Genomic DNA, 10,356 nt, shown 5'->3' with positions numbered 1-10,356 from the left:
CATAATCCTTCCCTTTCGTACCCGTTTCCTGTCACTCTCTGTGCCACTCACTTGAACCCTTGGACACTCCCTCCCTCTTACCACTGACTGGGGTGCAGTGAGTATTTGGGACAGGTTTGATGAGACAGTGTGTCAGGAGATGCAGTAAGTGGGAGCATCAGGGAGGCCTGCAGTAAACAAGGAGGAGAAAAGTGACAGGCGGAGGAGCCAACAAAGGAAAGTGAGAGAGTTGGAGGAAGAAAAGTGATCAGCAGGAGAGAATGAGGGAGTGGGGAGGTGGTGAGCAGAGCAAGAGTTTGTTTATAAAAAGGAGAGTGTGCACAGGCACTGCGATAGAATGAAAATTGAAACTGCTCTACATGAGCAACGTTCCTAATCGACAAACAGTATGAAAACACAGTATTAAAGGCATTTGATAAGGTTCCCCATGGTAGGCTCATTCAGAAGGTCAGAAGGAATGGGATACAGGGGAACTTAGCTGTCTGGATACAGAATTGGCTGGCCAACAGAAGACAGCGAGTGGTAGAAGAAGGAAAATATTCTGCCTTGAAGTCAGTGGTGAGTGGTGTTCCACAGGGCTCTGTCCTTGGGCCTCTACTGTTTGTAATTTTTATTTATAACTTAGATGAGGGGATTGAAAGATGGGTCAGCAAGTTTGCAGACGACACAAAGGTTGGAGGTGTTGTTGACAGTATAGAGGGCTGTTGTAAGCTGCAGCGGGATATTGACAGGATGCAGAGATGGGCTGAGAGGTGGCAGATGGAGTTCAACCTGGACAAATGCGAAGTGATGCATTTTGGAAGGTCGAATTTGAAAGCTGAGTACAGGATTAAGGATAAAATGCTTGGCAGTGTGGAGGAACAGAGGGATCTTGGTGTGAAGGTACATAGATCCCTTAAAATGGCCACCCAAGTGGACAGGGTTGTTATGAAAGCATATGGTGTTTTGGCTTTCATTAACAGGGGGATTGAGTTTAAGCGTCGTGAGATCTTGTTGCAGCTCTATAAAACTTTGGTTAGACCGCACTTGGAATACTGTGTCCAGTTCTGGTCGCCCTATTATAGGAAAGATGTGGATACTTTGGAGAGGGTTCAGAGGAGGTTTATCAGGATGCTGCCTGGACTGGAGGGCTATCTTATAAGGAAAGGTTGACTGAGCTTGGACTTTTTTCATTGGAGAAAAGGAGGAGGAGAGGGGACCTAATTGAGGTATGCAAGATAATGAGAGGCTTAGATAGAGTCGATAGCCAGAGACTATTTCCCAGGGCAGAAATGGCTAACATGAGGGGTCATAGTTTTAAGCTGGTTGGAGGAAAGTATAGAGGGGATGTCAGACGCGGGTTCTTTACACAGAGAGTTGTGAGAGCATGGAATGCGTTGCCAGCAGCAGTTGTGGAAGCAGGGTCATTGGGGACATTTAAGAGACTGCTGGACATGCATATGGTCTCAGAACTTTGAGGGTGCATACATGAGGATCAATGGTCGGCACAATATTGTGGGCTGAAGGGCCTGTTCTGTACTGTACTGTTCTATGTTCTATGTTCTAAAACACACTTTAAATGGAGTGGGGATACCTGAAGAATAGAAAAACAATAGAGTCTTGGGGGCATCAGAGACAGCCGTGTGAAAGTGGGGAAGAGAAATCCTGTCTACAATGGAGTGGAAGCAGGTGACTGCACTCCTACAAACTGGAGAAATGACAGAAGAGAATGGTGTGGTCAGACAGACATTGAAGGATAAGGAGGGATAGTTGTCTGGTACAGCAACATGGGCTGGCATTTGTAGCTTTCATTAGAACCACGTGAGAGGATCATAACTGATTGGCAGGACACAAACACAGAGTTCCAAGAAAGATGTGCACCGATTTAAGAATTGACAGCATGTTCAAAGTCATTGAAGAGGAAAGAAAGAACTGCAGATGAAGCAGAAGTTTGCAAGGAACAAGGTTTAGCATTTTGATGAGGGAAGATTTGAAGGACACAACAGCAGATTTGAAGGAGAGACAGACAGTACCTGAAGAGAGACAATCTCTCACAATATATGGAAGACAAGCTGGAAAGCTGATATAGATCGAATACTAATTTTACTGTTGGTATTTGAATGCCAGTAACGTTTAAGTTTTCTCAACTAACATTAATGTGGAATCATAAACGACAACACCATAAATTATATGTAATCATCTTGATACATTTTTATATGTGGAGAAAGTGAGGACTGCAGATGCTGGAGATCAGAGCTGAAAAATGTGTTGCTAGAAAAGCGCAGCAGGTCAGGCAGCATCCAAGGAGCAGGAGAATTGACGTTTCGGGCATAAGCCCTTCTTCAGGAATGAGGAGGGTTTGCCAAGGTAAAAGGTAGGGAGGAGGGACTTGTGGGAGGGGCGTTGGGAATGCAATAGGTGGAAGGAGGTTAAGGTGAGGGCGATAGGCCGGAGAGAGGGTGGGGGTGGAGAGGTCAGGAAGAAGATTGCAGGTCAAGAAGGCGGTGCTGAGTCTGAGGGTTGGGACTGAGATAAGGTGGAGGAAGGGGAAATGAGAAAGCTGGAGAAATCTGCATTCATCCCTTGTGGTTGGAGGGTTCCTAGGCGGAAGATGAGGCGCTCTTCCTGCAGGCATCGTGTTGCCATGGTCTGGCGATGGAGGTGGCCAAGGTGGAGTTGGGCGGGGGGGGGGGAGTTAAAGTGATCAGCCACAGGGCGGTTGGGTTGGTTGGTGCAGATGTCCCAGAGGTGTTCTCTGAAACGTTCCACAAGTAGGAGGCCTGTCTCCCCAATGTAGAGGAGGTCACATTGGGTGCAGCAGATGCAGTAAATGATGTGTGTGGAGGTGCAGGTGAATTTGTGACGGACATGGAAGGATCGCCTGGGGCCTTGGAGAGAAGTGAGCGGGGAGGTGTGGGCGCAAGTTTTGCATTTCTTGCGGTTGCAGGGGAAGGTGCCGGGAGTGGAGGTTGGATTGGTGGGGGGTGTGGACCTGACGAGGGAGTCGCGGAGGAAGTGGTCTTTCTGGAACGCTGATAGGGGAGGGGATGGGAAATATATCCTTGGTGGTGGGGTCTGTTGGTGGCAGAAATGACAAAGGATGATACGATGTTGGTGGGGTGGTAAGTGAGGACCAGTGGGGTTCTGTCCTGATGGCAATTGGAGGGGCAGGGTTCAAGGGCGGAGGAGCAGGAAATGGAGGAGATGCGGTGGAGAGATCGTCAACCACGACTGAGGGGAAATTGCGGTCTTTGAAGAAGGTGGCCATCTGGGTTGTTCGGTATTGGAATTGGTCCTCCTGGGAGCAGGTGTGGCGGAGGCAAAGGAATTGTGAATATGGGATGGCATTTTTACAGGGGGCAGGGTGGGAGGAGGTGTAGTCTAGGTAGCTGTGGGAGTCAGTCGGTTTGTAGTAAATGTCCATGTTGAGTCGGTCACCCGAGATAGAAATGGAGAGGTCTAGGAAGGGGAGGGAGGAGTCTGAGATGATCCAGGTAAATTTGAGGTCGGGGTGGAAGGTGTTAGTAAAGTGGATGAACTGTTCATGTCGGGGTGGAAGGTGTTAGTAAAGTGGATGAACTTACAAATAGAAAACAATTAAACAAATGAGTTTTAGCATTTGTATTTGATTATACTGTTGAAATACTCCACCCTACTTCAGTTATGTCCCATCTTCCACCATATTCTCCCATTCATGTGCCTTCTTAATAACTCTCATTTCCAATCCCAAGGTAGAGACCTCAATCCTATTGCAGTTTGGACCAGCTAGACAGAAGAATTGAAGCTGGAACCTATGGCTAAGTGGATGGAGTTATTATGTGGGGAAAGGCTGTAATGTTCCTTCCAGCGTGCATGATGGTACCAATTCAAAACTTACCTGCAGGAGACTAACCACCACACACAAGAATTGATACATGTGGCTGCACAACAGAATAAAGGAAGTTCAAAGTGCAACAAATGATGCACAGTGTAGGGAAATTAGAAGGAATGGTGTTGTCAAGTATTTTTTAGATTGTCAGTAAATATTTGGCAAATTAATGATGTCGTGATTCTGGATAAATTTCAAATGTAGCCTGCTATGCCACCTTTGAAATGCACCTTGAAATACAAGAAAAGAGCTGTGGTGTTTACTTTAGAAAAGAGGGCTCTTGGAGGAATCTAGAGTCATAAAAATATGAGAGCAGTAGAGTCAGTTCATAGGATATTTGAACAAAATAGGTCAAAGGGTAGTGGGCACGTAAGTTAGAAATATATAGGACTAGGTTAGCCTCTGAAAATGGTATTTCATGGAGAATAAACCTTCAAAAGAAGTTGTTGGATTATAGAGTCATAGAGATATACAGCACAGAAACAGACCCTTTGGTCCAAATTTTCTATGCCTACCAGTTATCCTAAATAAATCTAGTCCCATTTGCCAGCATTTGGCCCATATCACTTTAAACTCTACCCATCCAGATGCTTTTTAAATGTTGTAATTGTACTAACCTCCACCACTTCCACTGGCAGTTCATTCCATACTTGTACCACCCTTTGCATGAAAAGTTGCCCCTTAGGTCCCTTTTAAATCTTTCCCCTCTCACCTTAAACTTCTACCCTCTAGTTTTGGACTCCCTAATACTGAGGAAAATACCTTGTCCATTTACCCTATTCATGCCCCTCATGATTTTATAAACCTCTATAAGGTCACCCCTCAGCCTTTGACACTCCAGGGAAAATAGTCTCAGTCTATTAAGACTCCCCCTATAGCTCAAACCCTCCAACCTTGGCAACATACTTGTAATTTTTTCTGAATCCTTTCAAGTTTCACAACGTCCTTCCTATAGCAGGGATGCATGCAGTATTCCAACAGTGAACTAAGCAGAAGCTCCTCCTCTGTAATATGGCCATTTTTCAAGATTTTGGTATTTATTTCCCCAAGTTCTCTATCTTCCATATCCTTCTCCACAGTAAACACTAATGCAAAATACACATTTTGTATCTCCCTCATCATTTTTGGTTCCACACATAGGTGGCCTTGCTAATCTTTAAGGGTGAGAGTTTAGCAATCTCACAGTACTGCCTGGTAATACTAAATTAGTTTAGGAGAGTTAGGGAATACCTTGGTGACACTACCTACGTTTGGCAGGGCCAAGGTGCTGTCAGTGATATTTCAGTTTGGCAGCGTCAGGGCATCCCCTGCTAACAGTCACTTTAGTGATTTCACAGCGCTCTGCCATGTATAAGTCATCAGAATGGATCTAAATTATGAGTGGTTCTGGGGACTGAATTTCCAAAGTCTTCTGGAGTTCATATTTGGTGTTCTAGGGGAATTTCCAAGCATTTTTTGTCCTTCTTGAATTGACATTGCTAGTGGTGGTGATGTCCAGAATTTACTCGTATTTAGATGGAACAGGTTTGTTGAGACTGGTTGATCAATTCCTGCCAAGGGGATGAAGGATTATCGGGGATATGCAGGAATGTAGAGCTGAGATTAAAATCAGATCAGCCATGATCTTATTGAATGGTAGAGCAATCTCAACAGGCCGAGTGGTCTACTGTTGTTCCTTGTTCACTTGTTAGAAAGTATGTACTTTCTAATGAAAGATTTCCATAATTTAACTCTTTGAAAAGATTCTGCACCGACCTGCTGACCATGTCTACCACTTTCTCTTTTTATTTCAGATTTTCGGCATCTGTACTTTTTTTTTCCTTTTGATAATAGGTCCTCTCTTCAAAAAAGGGGTCCCAACAATAAAGATCAATTAAGAAGTGATAATCCACTTGCAAACCAATCAGCACTCTCTTTCAAGCAGTGTATATTGTTGCTCCTTCATACTCTTGTGATTGATCAGTTGAGCGCAAGGCCAAAAAATCTTTAACAAAGTGTGGTTAACAAAGCACTATTTAAGAAAGGAAGTGATCAAAGCAAATTATTGTAATTTGCTGCGGAAACAAACGTTGATTGGGAGAGAGAATGGCATCACTCATCAGAGCTGACTTTGAAACTTCCTCCCTCTCACCTGCAGGGACAGTAACAGGAACCCGATGACCTCATCGAGAGCCGTGCGCGTTGACGTCACTAGAGCCGTGCGGTGTTGACCTAGTGGGCTTACGTTCTACTTCCGACCAATGTTGGAGCGATGAGGGGTGGGGGATGGGCTTTGACGTCATACACCGTCCCCTTTCTGGGATCGTCGACTGCCGGGCGCGCTGACTTATACTTCCGGCTAGCGTGGGTGGGAGTTGTGGGGGGGAAACGGGTTGCACAATTACGTCATAGCGTGTAGACGTTTAGTCCCGACCAGCGTGCGTGCGTGGGTTGGGATGGGGGCGCGGCGCATTGACGTCATACGCCGTTTTCCCCCACCCCCACCTAAGGCTTGGGCGGACGGACGCAGAGCGAGCTGACGTAAACGCGCTGTCCTCTGGCGGACGGCTCGCTTTGCGAGTCGCAGTAGCGTCTGATTGGTTGGTTGGAGGAAGAGGAGGCCGCAGTCGCCGACTGAGTGACAGCTTCTTCATCGCGAAGTCCGGCCCTTCTGAACACCGGCCCGAGCCACATCCGGCTTCTTCGCCGACACATTTTCTTCACGCAGCGCTCTGCTGTTCGACGGAGAGAAACCCAGCAAAGCGGGACGACCCAGGGGCACGCCGAGTGGTAAGTGGGCAAGTGTACTGGGGGGGCCTCGGGCCTGACAAGCCGGCTCTTTAACGGCGATCTCTTTCCCCCTCCCCCCTTCCCTCCCCCCCCCCCCCCCCCTTTCCTTGTTTTACCCTAATGTCTACCCTGGGTAACTCTGTGAGCCCGGGGCTGCCCTTTCCCTGGCGGTGACGGGGAGCGGGGAGTAGAACAGAAGGCCCGGGGGGGGGGGGGGGGGGCTGCCGCACTGCAGCTTTGCCTTGTCTGTAAGGCCTCTCCATCCGAGCCGATCCCTCCCGACTCCGCGCCGAGGCCTTGCTTCGCCTTCCGCCGGGGATCCTTGTGCCTTTGTTCCCCAGCCCGTGTGTTTTCTCTCTGATGCGCGTCCGTTTTCAGCCTCCCGCAAGGGGGGGGGGGGGGGGGGAAGCCATCTGGCTGGTAAATCCGAAAGGGCATTTCAGGTTACATCATCTGTATGTGGGGGTGGGGGGAAAGCGAGGAAAGGAGGGGGAAGGATTTCCTTCCTTTCTTTTCTATCTGGTTCCTTCTCCTCCCTACCTTTCTCCCTCTCCTCTCTCTCTCTCTCCATTCCGCCCCCCCCCAAATCCGCAAGACTGCAGCAATGCAGCAGAGTTTGGGATTGATTTTTAGGCAGTGAGTTTTATAATCCATATCTAGACGAAAGGCTTTGGTTTCGACTTCGCGAGCCGCTCAGTTTTTTAACGTTCCCGTCGTTTTGAGGATGCCTTTGTTCCCCCTCCCCCGAGGGGAGGTATAATTACGGAAGAGGAAGCGCGATTATGTTGGGCCTTCTCAAGAAGGGTGCAGCGTGCAAATATGGTTAGGTTTGGTGAGCGTTGGATGAGCAAGATGTGCTGTATAACTGCATGAGTAAGCGGATATAACTTCCTTTTGAAAAAAAAAACCCAACAAAACCGGGGCAAAGCACAGTCAGTATTTATATCCAGTTTTACACCAGTGTTTGCTATTAATTGTTTTAAAATATTCCGTAACATGATTGTGCCGTACTTCGCAATATTCTCCGAATCAGAAGTGCGAAAGCATGCTTGTGTAAATATTTTAGATTATGGGCTTTTGTTTTCAACACAAAATAATTTTAAACTTTCGGTGCTTTGACAGCCCTGAAACAATATCTTAGCTTCAGAACTTTAGTTTCCATTGCTTCATATATTTTTGTCACCACAATGGATGTGATTTCTTATCCCTTTTTAAAGAAAGGTTCAACCTCTAGTCAAACGTCTGTATCTATATATTCTTTAAAAAAAAAATTGGTCTAAATAAAAATCCTGGAATAGCCCAGGATTTCCTTCTGATTGCTGTTCGGTAAACTATTGCTGAACATTATGTAAATAAGCATCGGATGAGTACAGAATCACACACCATTATGATGTTTTCCTGGTTGAGTAACTTCGCTGTCTAGGGGCACAATAGCTATTCATTGCATGGAATCTTTTTAAAGACTCGCTTATCAACAGTAATTCCATTTTTTCTGATCCTTGCCAAGCAGTGTTTAATATTCACTATTGAGTATTTAATTTCTCCTTTTAATGTCGTTGTTCCGGTATCTGTGTCTTAACAATTACCCCTGAAGAAATTCATAATCTCTGCTGCTTTCTTCTTGAAGAAATTTTGATTGACAGACCCTTGTGCTGACTGAAGAAATATTATAATTTTAAACACTTAGAACATAAGATGATGCTGAAGGATACCATTTGGCCCATTGTACCTGGACGGTTCTTTGCAAGAATTACAGCTCTGCAAACACTTTCCTTTTCGAGACTTTTTGATTGCCTTTTAAAAGGCAATGTAACTTTGGTTAGATCTCTTGGCCATACCTCCTGTAAACACAGTTTTTTAGTTTCTTTAGGTTCTTGGGTTACAGTCAATCCCAACATCCCAAAAAACCATAACCGAGCCAACGTATTCATTGTCATTTTCTTGCATTTGATGTCGAATGTACAAATTCAAAATCTGTTTAATTTCTATACGCAAATTTCTTTTAGAGATCACATATACCTATTGATAATCTCTTTTACTCTCAACGCTGTTTTCATTAATTAGCATCTTCCCGATATCTCTTCGCGTTGTCCTGGCTTTATTTTCCCAATTAGAAAAATATCCATTTACTTTAACCTTGGCTCAAAGCTATCTCTCAATCTATGCTATTGCTTCACCTTTGATACCCTGGCATGATTCTTAGCAGTCACTTTCTTCTGTGGTGCTTTCGGATGATCACGTAACATACCAACTGTACTTATTTTGACTGTAGGAGTAAGTGTAAGCTACCCAGTCTGTTAAGTCTTTTCAGCCATTTAATTTGATCTTGATGATCTGTACCTGTTACTTGTAAGCCATTGTTCTACATTTATGATACTTTTGCCTTACAGAATTTTATTACTCATTGCCTAAAATTGCTATTCATGCATTGTTATTACTTTAAGGGGAGTGTTCCAGAATTCCACCAATCTTTTCCAAAGAACAATCTAGCATAGAAGGAAGCATTGGTTCATTGTGTCCCTTTTTATGGTGCTGTTCTAGTTTTTGAGGATATTATGCTTAATAACTTAATAATTGTGTTCATAAAGCACCTATGACACTTAAAAGGATTTCAAAAGGTGCTTTGTGAACACAGTTTAAAATTTTGGATCCCCAAGATGCCAGATTTGGTGGAGCACAGAGATTTTTAAAGACTTGTATCTGGTGTATTCTGTGGTGGAACTGGTCCTCCTGGGAGCAGATCCGGCGGAGGCGGAGGAATTGGGAATACGGGATGGCATTTTTGCAAGAGGTAGGGTGGGAAGAGGTGTAATCTAGGTAGCTGTGGGAGTCGGTGGGTTTGTAAAAAATGTCAGTGTCGAGTCGGTCATCATTAATGGAGATGGAGAGGTCCAGGAAGGGGAGGGAGTTGTCAGAGATGGTCCAGGTAAATTTAAGGTCAGGGTGGAATGTGTTGAAGTCGATGAATTGCTCAACCACCTCGCGGGAGCACCAGGTGGCGCCAATGCAGTCATCAATGTAACGGAGGAAGAGGTGGGGAGTGGTGCCGGTGTAATTATGGGAGATCAACAGCTCTACGTAGCCAACAAAGAGACAGGCATAGCTGGGGCCCATACGTGTGCCCATGGCTACCCCTTTGGTCTGGAGGAAGTGGGAGGATTCAAAGGAGAAATTGTTACGGGTGAGGACCAGTTCGGCCAAACGAATGAGAGTGTCGGTGGAAGGGTACTGTTGGGGACGTCTGGAGCGGAAAAAAGGAGGGCTTGGAGGCCCTGGTCATGGCGGACCATCTCTGACACCTCCCTCCCCTTCCTGGACCTCTCCATCTCCATTAATGATGACCGACTCGACACTGACATTTTTTTACAAACCCACCGACTCCCACAGTTACCTGGATTACACCTCTTCCCACCCTACCTCTTGCAAAAATGCCATCCCGTATTCCCAATTCCTCCGCCTCTGCCGGATCTGCTCCCAGGAGGACCAGTTCCACCACAGAACACACCAGATGGCCTCCTTCTTTAGAGACTGCAATTTCCCTTCCCACATGGTTAAAGATGCCCTCCAACGCATCTCGTCTACATCCCGCACCTCCGCCCTCAGACCCCACCCCTCCAACCGTAACAAGGACAGAACGCCCCTGGTGCTCACCTTCCACCTTACCAACCTTCGCATAAACCAAATCATCCGCCGACATTTCCGCCACTCCAAACAGACCCCACCACCAGGGATATATTTCC

General features: G+C 46.0%; 1 protein-coding gene across 12 annotated transcripts in view; it reads left to right on the top strand.

Annotated features, from left to right (window-relative positions):
* The first annotated feature begins 6,449 nt into the window (after window positions 1-6,449).
* Window positions 6,450-10,356, top strand: part of prrc2c (proline-rich coiled-coil 2C) — an 85,872-nt gene continuing 81,965 nt past the window's right edge. For 10 of the 12 annotated variants that reach the window (XM_072573570.1, XM_072573565.1, XM_072573569.1 and 7 more), the window contains exon 1: window positions 6,450-6,616. The gene's annotated coding sequence lies outside the window, so the exon portion shown is untranslated. Of the gene's footprint in view, window positions 6,617-7,335; window positions 7,490-10,356 lie in introns of those variants that run through there. The other 2 variants (XM_072573559.1, XM_072573560.1) reach the window with 2 other exon arrangements.

This window comes from Chiloscyllium punctatum, chromosome 7 (genome assembly GCF_047496795.1).
Source record: "Chiloscyllium punctatum isolate Juve2018m chromosome 7, sChiPun1.3, whole genome shotgun sequence".
Taxonomy (NCBI): Eukaryota; Metazoa; Chordata; class Chondrichthyes; order Orectolobiformes; family Hemiscylliidae; genus Chiloscyllium; species Chiloscyllium punctatum.
The sequence above is the reverse complement of the archived record's forward strand: the minus strand, read 5'-3'. Positions and strand labels throughout refer to the sequence as shown.